The sequence below is a fragment of the Bidens hawaiensis genome, unplaced genomic scaffold (genome assembly GCF_021521415.1).
Source record: "Bidens hawaiensis isolate Kalapana, Puna unplaced genomic scaffold, B.hawaiensis_p1.1 tig00000284_1, whole genome shotgun sequence".
Lineage (NCBI taxonomy): Eukaryota > Viridiplantae > Streptophyta > Magnoliopsida > Asterales > Asteraceae > Bidens > Bidens hawaiensis.
The window spans coordinates 4,279,829-4,291,606 of record NW_027491022.1 but is presented as its reverse complement, the minus strand read 5'-3'; the positions used below and the strand labels follow the sequence as shown (position 1 = coordinate 4,291,606).

Sequence of the window (11,778 nt, the reverse complement as noted above, 5' to 3'; positions counted from 1 at the left end):
CCTTGTGTGGATCTAAATCGTTGATTACAACGTGATGTTCATCATTGTGATACGATTAATTCAAAGTCTATGCGATTAGTGTGTGTTTGTTTATGTAATCAGAGAGAATTTCGGCAGAATAACGAGGCACAAACAGATTAATAGAAACTTCAATTTCATTAATGAATATGTTAAGCATATATATAGGGGATGACACATTCGTTAACTTAAGACTTAATGAATGTGTCATTCGTTACATTAACTATAACGAATGAATATACTCATTCATATTACATATGCCTAACGAATAGCCTTTCATTCGTTTGTTACATTCGTTAAACAAGATTAACGAATGTGGCTTACATTATTAACGAATGTGGCTCATTCGTTACGGGGTAACAAATGGCCTTACAATAGAGGGAATGTGGTTATTACCAAAATACCCCTTACATTATCAAACAATATAATAATAATATAATAAGACTGAGACGCCCAAGTCGTGTATCAACAAAATATGCGGGTGGAACACCCACCCACGGCGCTGACTTAAAAGGAGGGTAGAGGGTGGTTGATGTCTGATAGTGCTTCCGATTGCCACATAGAAAAGGGTACGTAGAAACAGAGACCACACCAATAGTCTATGTAGAAATTATAAGATGCAACAAAACTAAGACTCTCACTTGGTTTGTAGACAACATTAAGACTACGTGTAGTGGTTTAACTAAAATTTGAAAAACACCCACCATGTTACCTTTACATAGGCGTGAAGGCTCTCACTAACTTTCTTCTTAAACACACATACTGGTTTAACCAAAATCAATTATTTTTTAATATATATTTTTTTTAATAAAAATGTGAAAGATATATAATGATTGGTTGGAAAAAGAAGTGGCCCCACATCATAAGCCATCACACCTAGGGTTATGCAAACAGGTCAAAGCTACAAGACCCGAGCAGGACTCATTTAGTGGTATTCTTAAGACTCAGGATCTGGCCCTGTTGTAAATAATCATGTCTGTTCAATTCATTTCATTTCTTGCGGTTCTTACCCGGTTTATACAAAGAGAAAATGGTCAAACTTGCTAGACCCGGCTCAGACCCGTTTAATGGTATTCTTAGGACTCGAGAACCGACCTTATCGTAAATAATCAGGCCTGATTCGGGTCTAAAAGTCCAAAAACAAACCATAATAAAAAAATTACATTTCAGATGCCAAAACTCTAAACCAAAACACATCTGTAAAGAAAGGACAATAAATATTCTAGTTGGTTTTCTCTTTTTTTTTTTTTTCCTAGTAATGTTACATTGTGCCGGGACGATTTTGAAAGAGGCTAAAAGTTAAAGCAACAAAAAAAACTTAAATTCGGAAAAAAAAAGCTGCATCATCTTCCTCCTCGTTAGTTTGCAGAGATTAGGGTAACATGTCACACAACCTCACCTTCATCTTCATGTCTTCTTCTTCTTCAAAATAATCACCATCAATCACTCCAAAACAAAATGAACCCCCAAATTATCTATCTCCAAAACCCTAATTTCACCCTCGACGATGTTCTTCTCTGCGACGAACAAATCTTGGACCAAAAAGATCACATTTTTACCCATTTCCAACTCGATCTTTCATGGGAAGAACACGAGCTTTCGACCCTTTTGTCCAAACAAAATAATAATCAATACCCAGATGGGGATTTGATCAAAAACATGTTTTTGATGGATTTGAGGAAAGAATCTGTCGATTGGGTGACTAGGGTTTGCACACATTATCAATTTGCTGCAGTAACAACCGTTTTAGCGGTTAATTGCTTCGATCGGTTCTTGTTGAGTGGTAATTTTCAGAGGGATAAGCGGTGGATGAACCAGCTTGCTGCTGTTGCGTGCTTGTCGTTGGCTTCAAAAGTTGAGGAAACCCAAACGCCTCTTCTTATTGACTTACAAGTATGTCTCACCAGGTGTTTGTGAAAATGCTAGTGTTAGTTAATGTTGAATGAACCGAATTGAACCACCAAAGATTTGTTATGTTAGTTCGTTAATACTTTATCAGACAAGACAAGCGAACGTTCAAGAATGCCTAATTAAGCGAAGTTTCTTATTCGTGAATGGTTCACAAACACAAATGTTTTTATTTGATTTGGTTAACTGAGAAATGTTAGTGTCAATGTTTCGGTCTGAGTACCAAGTTTGTGCTGTGTTTTTTTTAACGATCATATTTATATGTTAATTTACATATAAACTCTGATGCACGGAACGCCGATTAGGGTTGAGTCCCCGTCCCGGGGACGGTTTGGGGACGGAAATGCCGCCAAAACGCGTCGGAAACGTCTCCTAAACGAATCCGGTTAATGGGGACGGGTCCAAAACCAAGAAGAAGAAGCTGGAAGAAGAAGGGAGGCTGTGAAATAGGTGGCTGGAAAGTTTTAGGTTTAAATAAGTTTAGTTTTTTAAACTTTTAACCCCTTTATATTTCACTTGTTTGTATCTAGTCCCTAACACTTTCAAAATTTAACATAAAAGGTGTTTTTTTTCAATCTAGTATCTCTAGATTTGTATATTTTATTTGTAACCCTAGGTTTTAAAGTAGCGTATTTAATTCTTAAAAAATATATATCTATTTTGGATTTTTTTTAATATATTTTTATTTTTTTATTGCTGTACCCGTATCTTGGATTTTTGATTTTTGCCGTTTCCTGTACCCGTAACGTCCCCATATCCTGGTCACGTACCTGTTCCTGTGCTACTTAGCATATAAATTAACCACACAATACTCATGTATATTTTTGGTTTATATAATAATTTGGCTCAAGTCTATATGATACATTACATAAGTCATTAAAAATATTAAAACTTTTATTGAGCAAACATAAGCATACAAACACTAATGAACATAAATAGACGTTGATGAACACGTTATTGACCGTTCATGAACGCAATTGAACGAGCGTGGCCTTTGTTCGTGTTCGTTCATTTAGTTAATCGAACGAAATTCCTTGTTCATGTTCTTTCATTTATTAAACCAGCAAACATGAACGAACATCCCAACGAACGCTCAATTCCTTTGCATCCCTACTTCTGGTGTTTGTGAAAATGACTATATTAGTTGATAATGAATGCGCACCAGGTGCTTTTGAAAATGCCTATGTGAGTATTTCGTTATTATTTAGGGTTTTTTTGTGGTGGTGCTGTTTAGGTTGAAGGATCGAAGTTTGTGTTTGAATCGAAGACAATAATGAGAATGGAACTGTTGGTTCTTGATTCTCTTCAATGGAAGATGAATCCAGTGACCCCGCTTTCGTTTATAGATTACTTTGTACGGAGGCTTGGTTTTGCTGCCAATGGTCAATGTTCAAAGATTGTTGAGAGGTGTGAAAGAACTGTTCTCGGTGTTATCAATGGTAAGTGGTTGTAATGGGGTGTTTGGCAACGTGTTTTGTATGTGATTAAGTGATATGAAATAATCAGAATAACATAATCCAAAGCCAAACACCTCATAAGATTCTTGTATTCTGATTTTGTAAGAATTATAAAAAAAACCTTAAAATTTGAAAACTTTATAGTAATCATTCAACTTTTATGGTGTTTGGCAATGCATTTTGAAAGTGATTGTCTGATATAAGATAATCTGTCTAAGATAATCCAATGCCAAATACCCCATAAGATTCTTGTATTGTAATTTTGTAAGAGTTATAAAGAAAAACCTTAAAATTTGAACACTTTATGATATCATTCAACTTTTATAGCGTTTGGCAATGCGCTTTATAAGTGATTATGTGATATACGATAATCATAATAATATAATCACATGCCAATCACCCCATAAGATTCTTGTATTGTAATTTTGTAAGAGTTATAAAGAAAAGCTCAAACTCTGAAAACTTAATAAAAATCATTCAACTCTTTTGGCAGTGCGTTTTTTAAGTGATTATCTGATATAAATAATCAGAATAAGATAATCCAATGCCAAGCACCACATAAGATTCTTGTATTGTAATTTTGTAGAATTATAAAGAAAATCAAATTTGAAAACTTTTATAATAGTCATTCAAATTTGAAAAAGTGAACTTTAGAAAACTGTTTAATAAACAAATCTTGATTCTACAATTTTAATGCAAATCAAGTGTCTAATATTTGTGAAATGTGTGCAGATTCAAGGTCTCTGGTTTATCTTCCATCTATAATTGCAGCTGCTACAATGTCCCTTGTGATTAAGGAGGTTCATCCCGACAATGCTTTCGATTATCTTAGCAGGCTCAACGATTTTCTTGAAATTAGCGAGGTTTGTTCTTTAGCATTTCATGTTTTATTCTTACACCACCACCATTGTATTTGTCGAACGAAAATTTTAAATATATATTTATTCTATATACTTAACGTATGGAGTAAGCGTATGGAGTAATCTTGGCAAAACGGGCCGGGTCGGGTCACGTCAAGCTGTCAAGGGTTAAAACGGGTTTGGGTCAAACTCGGTTAAAAAATGTTTAACCCGCTTTAAATAATTGAATCTACATAGTTGATGTATGGAGTAAGGTTGGCAAAACTGGCTGGTTCGGGTCTAGTCAAGGGTTAAAACGGGGCTGTGTCCGCTTTAAATAATCGAATATATATAGTTGATGCATGGAGTAAGCTTGGCAAAACGGGCCTGGTCGGTGACGGTTTAAAACGGGTTCAGGTGAAACAGTGTTAAAAGAATTGGTCAAGCGGGCTCCAATAATCGAAATCTAAAGTTTGTATGAATGATTACAGGAAAAAGTAAACGACTGCGTGAAATTTATCTTGGAAGTATCTAATAATGATGGAAGTACAACTTCATAAGCCCGAAGCGGAAGTACCATTTTGCCCCTGCGAGCCCAAACGGTGTAATTGATTCTTATTTCAGCAGTGACAACTCTAATGACTCGTGGGCGATATCATCTTCACCTGAACCGCTGTTGAAGAAGATTCGAGCTCATGATGAGACGGGTCGAACCGACCCGTATATGGTTGGCAACATTAATTAGGGTGGGTTTGTAATAATTTTGAATATTTGTTTTCAAAATAGGATGTTGATGTTGAGGTGGAAGCACATCACTAATTAATAATTAGTTCTTGCTAGAATGATGTATGTTGTTTAATGATACTTGATTGTTGATTTTGAAGTTAGAGCTAAAGACTAGGTTGCAAGATTCTTGGATTCTTGTTTTTTATTTGTAGGTGTTTATCCCGGACGGGTTTTCTGGAAATTTGGGCCTAACCACGGTTTACATAAACGACATGCCAAGCCCGTCAAAGGCGGTTTAAAATGGCCTTTTCTGTTCTTTTTTCCAAAGTTGTTTTGGCATTTTAAAAAGTTAAAAAGAAAACTAAATAATAAAGGCAGGGAGTTTCGGTTTATGCTTTCAAAATATGAACTGAATCATTAAACCTCGTCCTTCAAGTCGTAAACTATGGGCTGAAGCGTATAAATTTATCAAACTGATTGATTTACTTTCTCATGAATGTGGTCCTACATTCAAGTTTGGTTCATGTGATTGTTGCCATTGCCATCGCAAGCCCTGCGTTAGACAAATAATTTACCAGTTTATCCCTACGCATTAGATTTAATCTAACAAATATTCAAACAATAATTGCCTAATTGGTATGTGATCATGACCATTAAGCAATATATAACCTGGTTTGTCCAATCAAATGTTTAAACTTTAGTTTAATATTTAGGTAATTGATTTGAGAATTAAAGGGCCAAAAGGTCTTTTACTTGGGTCAAGGAGTAAAGAAATCGATTCCAAATAAAACTATACATGCAAAGAATTTGGAAAAATGCAAAAAGACAATAAGGCCACAAATAAAATGCAAAAAGTCGACTAATTTTTGGAAATCACCTCCCTTGCGGATTGAAGGGCAGATGAAACTGACGCGGCGGCATTTTCCAAAATAGCACCGCTAGTAGCAACAGCTTTGGTGGTGGCAGCCGGGGCGGCAGTTACGGGTGGTTGAGGTTGTTGAACCTCTGCCACCTTTTGTTCTTGTCTTTGCCCCGGGGGCATATGATTTATTTTCTCTGCGTGCTCTGCTTCTCCATTTTGTTTCTGATATCAAAAAAACAAAATTAGTCATACGTATACATAAAAACTTTGAAATTTAAGGAAAAAAATTACCGTATCCGATGTTGATGCCTGCATAATAAGTCTTGGTTTCCTTTTAAGGGATTTAAGATCATGTATATAGAAATGTAGTTTTGGAGAAAATGTTTTGTAATTAGTTGGTTATAGGTTTGTGTTGTTAAATTGCTCTTGAAAACGTAGGGAAACAATCATTTCAATTTACTTGGATGTAAATAGTTTGGAAAAATATATTAAACTATAAATATAAATATTAAGAGTAACTAGTTTTTATACCTGTTTCTGTCCGGGTATTCCAAATCTTATATCGTACTTGTACATCTTCATATCCATTTTTGATAATTTTTTGAAACACCATTGACTCCCTTTTCAATTAAATAATATCTGTAAAAGTAAATTGTTAAATCTCATATCGTAATTGTGCATCTTCCTATCCACTTTTGATAATTTCTTGAAACATATTTAACAATTGTAATTCCATTCTAAAATAACCATTTTTGACAAACAAAACCCAAATGACCAAATCCCATAACTAAAAATGAACCCCGCACTTAAAATTAATAACACGCCTCATTTTCATTATTGCACATGCCATGTCACGTGGAAAGACATTTTTCTCATGTTCATTTACCAATATTTAACATGTATGTAAATTTTATACATATTTTAATGTTTCTTTAACAAAACTAACGAGTATAGCCGATACCTAACGAGTTATAAATAACCGATGAATATTTGGTGTGGCATAGGACATGGTTTTACAACCAGGCATCAAACTCTTATTATGGGTAACAGGTATGAATTGACCCGAGCCTAGACCGGAACCGGTCGGAACCAAAACTATTTAACATAAATGTGCAAACCTGGAACCCAAAAAATAACAAATGATTCGACCTGAAACGGACCTGAACCCAATCCACTGCGTGTTAGTGTACACTTTAAACCACTTGCTAAATGGATATAATTTTGTAAAACATAACCACTTATTAAGAAAACATCGGAACTTGAAGAAATCTAAAACAAACTATGATAAAGAAACAAAACAAAGAAGACAAAGAGAAGGAAACATATTCCGACAATTGATAACCAAAACTATTTAACATAAATGTGCAAATCTGGAACCCAAAAAATAACACATGATTCGACCTGAAACGGACCTGAACCCAATCTCCTGCGTGTCAGTGTACACTTTAAACCACTTGCTAAATGGATATAATTTTGTAAAACAGAACCACTTGTTAAGAAAACATCGGAACTTGAAGAAATCTAAAACAAACTATGATAAAGAAACAAAACAAAGAAGACAAAGAGAAGGAAACATATTCGGACAATTGATAACCAAAATTATCATATACCATATTAGCAAACAAATCAGAACAACAGTTGAGCATGGCCATGATTATGCATATATTACAAGAATTAGGGTGTTATTTATTTATTTTTTTACAAGAATCAAATTTAAAACGCATAATTGGTTTGTTGCAAAGTATCAAATAACTAACTTGAATACACATATGCAGAGATGAAGAAAACGAATCACCAATAGTTGAAACTGTAGGAAACCGTTCGTAAAAAAAAAACTAAAAGAGGAAATTTTATTAACAATAATCCATATTACAATACAAGTACACGAAAGAAAAATATAATACAGAAACTAGATTACAAAAAGACTAAAAAGAAATAGCAATACGAGCAACAAGGTGACTGAGGCACCTGTAAAACACGTTTTCCTTAAAACAAATTTTTGGGCCACCCAGGTGAACCCGTCTGTTTCCCAGGGTACAACAGCCTAAGCAGATTGTACTGTCAGGATTAACCTAGCACCTGAACTATACCTAAAACAAGAGCTCGTAAGATCGAAAAGTCGGAAAATACTTTTGGTTATGTGTGAGATTGCATGAACAATTTTTGTTTTCTCTCTACCAAAAACAATGACCCAAGGCCTATGGTAGTATATATACATGATCCATGTCCCAACCAAAAGCCTTGAGTTAATACACCATTAACTCTAAGAGTTAAGTTGAATTTGAATGCAATACTTATGAGACTCTAATAATTCAATAACTCTTGCAACTTATTGATTTCCCATTCATATAATTACATTTTGTAATAATAATTATTAAAATAATTATTATACAATATATTTTTTTTTTTGAAGTAGAATGTTAAACTATATCATTAAACTCAAAAATGATTACAATAAAGTGGCAAGCAAGCGGGCAACAAACTGCGCTGCAACCCCCTTTTGAATAGCAAACCCAATCCTACTAAAAACGAAGCTTTGGTGCGTAGGAGCCGAAACAGTACCATGTATGACACGTTTCACCCTGCTCAGAAAATTCACAACTGCTGGGGCAGAAACCCAAATGTATCAAAAGCAAAAGAGAGAAACACATGTTGATTTTCTAAATAGGCTTTTTCGTGTTTGTCAACTTTGCCCGATTCGGCCTTCAACGCAGCTTGACCCACAGCAAATCCACGGTCCCTGAGCCCGACAAGAGGAGACAATCCTGTAAGATCCACACAAACGTGTTTCCCTCCTGCCCACCCAAACACAAGAATGTCAGCTGGCCTTAACGTGGACCTCTCTTCAAGCGAATCTGTAAGAAAGTTAGCAGGGGCCTCCTTTTTAGCATAAATCCCTGCCCATTTAAGAACATCGCAAAAAACATCCCTAACCAAATCATGTCTGTATTTAAAACCATGTAATTCTTTGCAGTGCACCGCATGGTCTCCAAAGAAATCCAAACAGACCTTGCGGCAAACTGGGCAAGGTTAATTGTCGGAAACATAGGGATCATTAGTCGACTTAAGGATAGCCCGGTACTCCACCCCCGACATGTGTTGGCCCAATCCTTCAGTGGGGATGGCCGATAGAAAATCGTGAGCCCGAGGAGCCCGAAAGGCATTCAAATACCGCTTTTTGTCTAGGAGATAGATCAAACTTCGCTTCTAAACTCTGGACAATTCCACTAAATAAGGCACTCGCCAAAGCATGTTGGGCTTTAGGGGGGGTGTCCTTATTAGAGAACCCGCCAAGATCAAATTCGGGAAGTGAAGCGCGTAAACGATCCATCGCACACCCATAATCAGAGTCCAACCCATCAATACCACATCCCTGAAGAATATGGTCCTGCAAACTCCATGATTGTGCTCTCGAAGCCACAAAAGCGTATGTAGATACACCCTCGGTCGAGCATAAACCCAACCCCCCAAAACAGGTCGGAAGTGATGCCAGCCTCCATTGAAGATCCCCGAAGAACGGACCCCTACAAACCACGATGTCCTCAATTGCCCCTCAAAAGCCATTATCAAAAATAGAAAACAGCTTCCCCCACATACATAGGTTGGCATGTTCTTAGGCCGAACAATAGCTTTGCGACCCCCATACATGAGCGAAGCAAAAGAAGCTCGCATTGAGGGTCCCGAAGCCTTGGGAGACAACTCATCAATTCTACAGCACTAGATACCCTTTTCATAGCCAAGCTGCTGTAAACCCCGCATATCGACTTACAGCACCACAAAGGAGTTTCATACCAAGCACAGGCCTTCCAATCCCATAAGGGAACAACCCATCTTGCACCTTCTCCCCATTATACGTAGGCCAAAATAATTCTGTTTTCTTAATGTTTAATTCAAGACCCAAACGAGGGCCCTTGGCCGATAATGTCAAATGTTTTAGCCGCCTCTCTAGTGTCCCCTATAATCGTACCATCATCCAAGTACCAAGCATGGAAAAGAAGTTTGCAACAATCTCTGATTCGGTGAGCAAATGGATGCAAAACTAAGGCAAAAGGAAGAGGCCCAAGAGGGTCCCCCTGTTGAACCCCAGTAGTGGACCTAATGTAAGCATCACCCACATATAGCCTAGCCGATTGCCCATATAAAAAATCCACCCATAGGGAAATAAAAGGACATCGACTTCGTACCTCATGTAGAAGGGCCGTCCTATCGACCAAGTTTAAAGCATTAGAGAAATCAATAGTAAGCATAGCCAATGACCCATCCGAGTGAAACTGATTTAAAAACCTGTTCGCGCTATGAAGCATGGCCTCTGCCCCACTAGGGACTCCCACCCCAAATTGAAAGTCATAGAGGTATTTAGCAATCTCTTTCCCAACACCCCTCATAGCCACCTTAGAAACCAATCTCCTCCAAATGGCCCCTACAGCAATAGGTCTAATCCCATTGTCTGGTTTAAGCAATGGTGTAAGGGGGGCAGACACAACAAACTCTGCCAACACCTTAGGGCACCTACCCCCCCAAAAATAAATTAACAACCACAGAAATGGCCTTGAGAAAACTATCTGCAATCGGAGACCCCTCTCCACACAACATATCTAAAATGTGTTGGGCTCTCAATCCGTCCCGCCCACATGAAGTCCCTTTAGGGAAATATTTAATGCAACCAAGCATGCTTTCAAAGTCCACAACAAGTGGAGGCTCAGAAAGCAAGGAAACAGGCATACTCGGAGGGGGTAGGATGGGATTCTTAGACACCAACGCATCCAAAGTATCCTTACCGAAATGTGCAATCCCTGAGGAGCATTAAACTTTAACAGCAGCAGTGAAATGCCCGTCTGCCACTTTCCGTAAACATTGGTGCCCACCCCGGAGTTCCCAGACTCAGGGACAAACGTATCAACCCCCGATGCAACTCCTGCGGGTTGGTCAAAAAGCGATAAATAAGGTCAATGAAACCGTCATTGTCGCCCCAGGCTACCAACGCCCGCTAAATACTATGGCATTGCAGAGACTTCCTATTGCCAAACCTGCCTTCCTGACGGATAGAAGGTCTGAAAACTCGTAATGTGCAACATGGTAGCAACAAAAGTTTCACCCACGCCTCAACAGACTCTAGCATAGTCGCCACCTTGCCCAAAGTATCCCTTAAGACTTGGGAAAAAGCCATACGATAGCTATGAGGAATGCTTTTAACAGTCGTGATAGGAAGAGCGAATACACGGTCAAGGAGGGAAACATGCATTCCCACCCTTCCCACCGCAACAACTTCCCTCCTGACATGCGGCTTAGCAATCCCCACTATAAACTCTTCCACATCTCCCGCAAACCCACTTGAACCAGACTGTCTCGCCATCATGATGGCACCCCCGACGGAGAGCATGTAACTCCATACACACCCCACGCACCATTGGCGCGAGACTTTTAAAGCCTCACTAACCGAAACAAACAAACCCAAATCTATGGACATCGCCTCCCGCAAGGTCGCTTTCTTGTTATCCGATGACAAATTGAGCCGCTTAATATGCGCAACCAATTGAGCCCCCTTGGACCCAGTGATCCATCCGGGCAATAGTGGAAACCTCTAAATGGACATGGCCAAACACCATCATTAACAGCCCCTGTCATATCACCACCTCCTAATCAAACACCCCGAAAGCCACTAACCGCAATCGAGCCTCAAAAACCCATAAATCAAACTACGATTAGATGACCAAGAAGGTCAACAAAACCCAAAAAACCAACTTCGGTTCTATGACCAAGGAAGTCAAAGAACCAAATTGAGGAAGAACAACCAAAAGAGTCACATAGTTAAAGAACAGATCTGATTCGTGAAAATTAGATCTGCTCAAATAGCATAATGTAACATCTACATGTTTAAATATTTGGGAATTTTGTACAAGTAGTCATTTGTGGCTTCTCCTGTTTAAAGTCTTTGGAAAGGAACAACAAGGTGAACACAAGAAAAAGA

General features: G+C 37.9%; 1 pseudogene across 1 annotated transcript; it reads left to right on the top strand.

Moving 5' to 3' along the window:
• Positions 1–1,647: 1,647 nt before the first annotated feature.
• Positions 1,648–4,990, top strand: LOC143618914 (cyclin-D3-3-like; annotated as a pseudogene). Its single transcript, XR_013151109.1, has 4 exons — positions 1,648–1,911; positions 3,161–3,365; positions 4,116–4,246; positions 4,714–4,990. The product of XR_013151109.1 is annotated as a cyclin-D3-3-like (transcript).
• Positions 4,991–11,778: the final 6,788 nt, after the last annotated feature.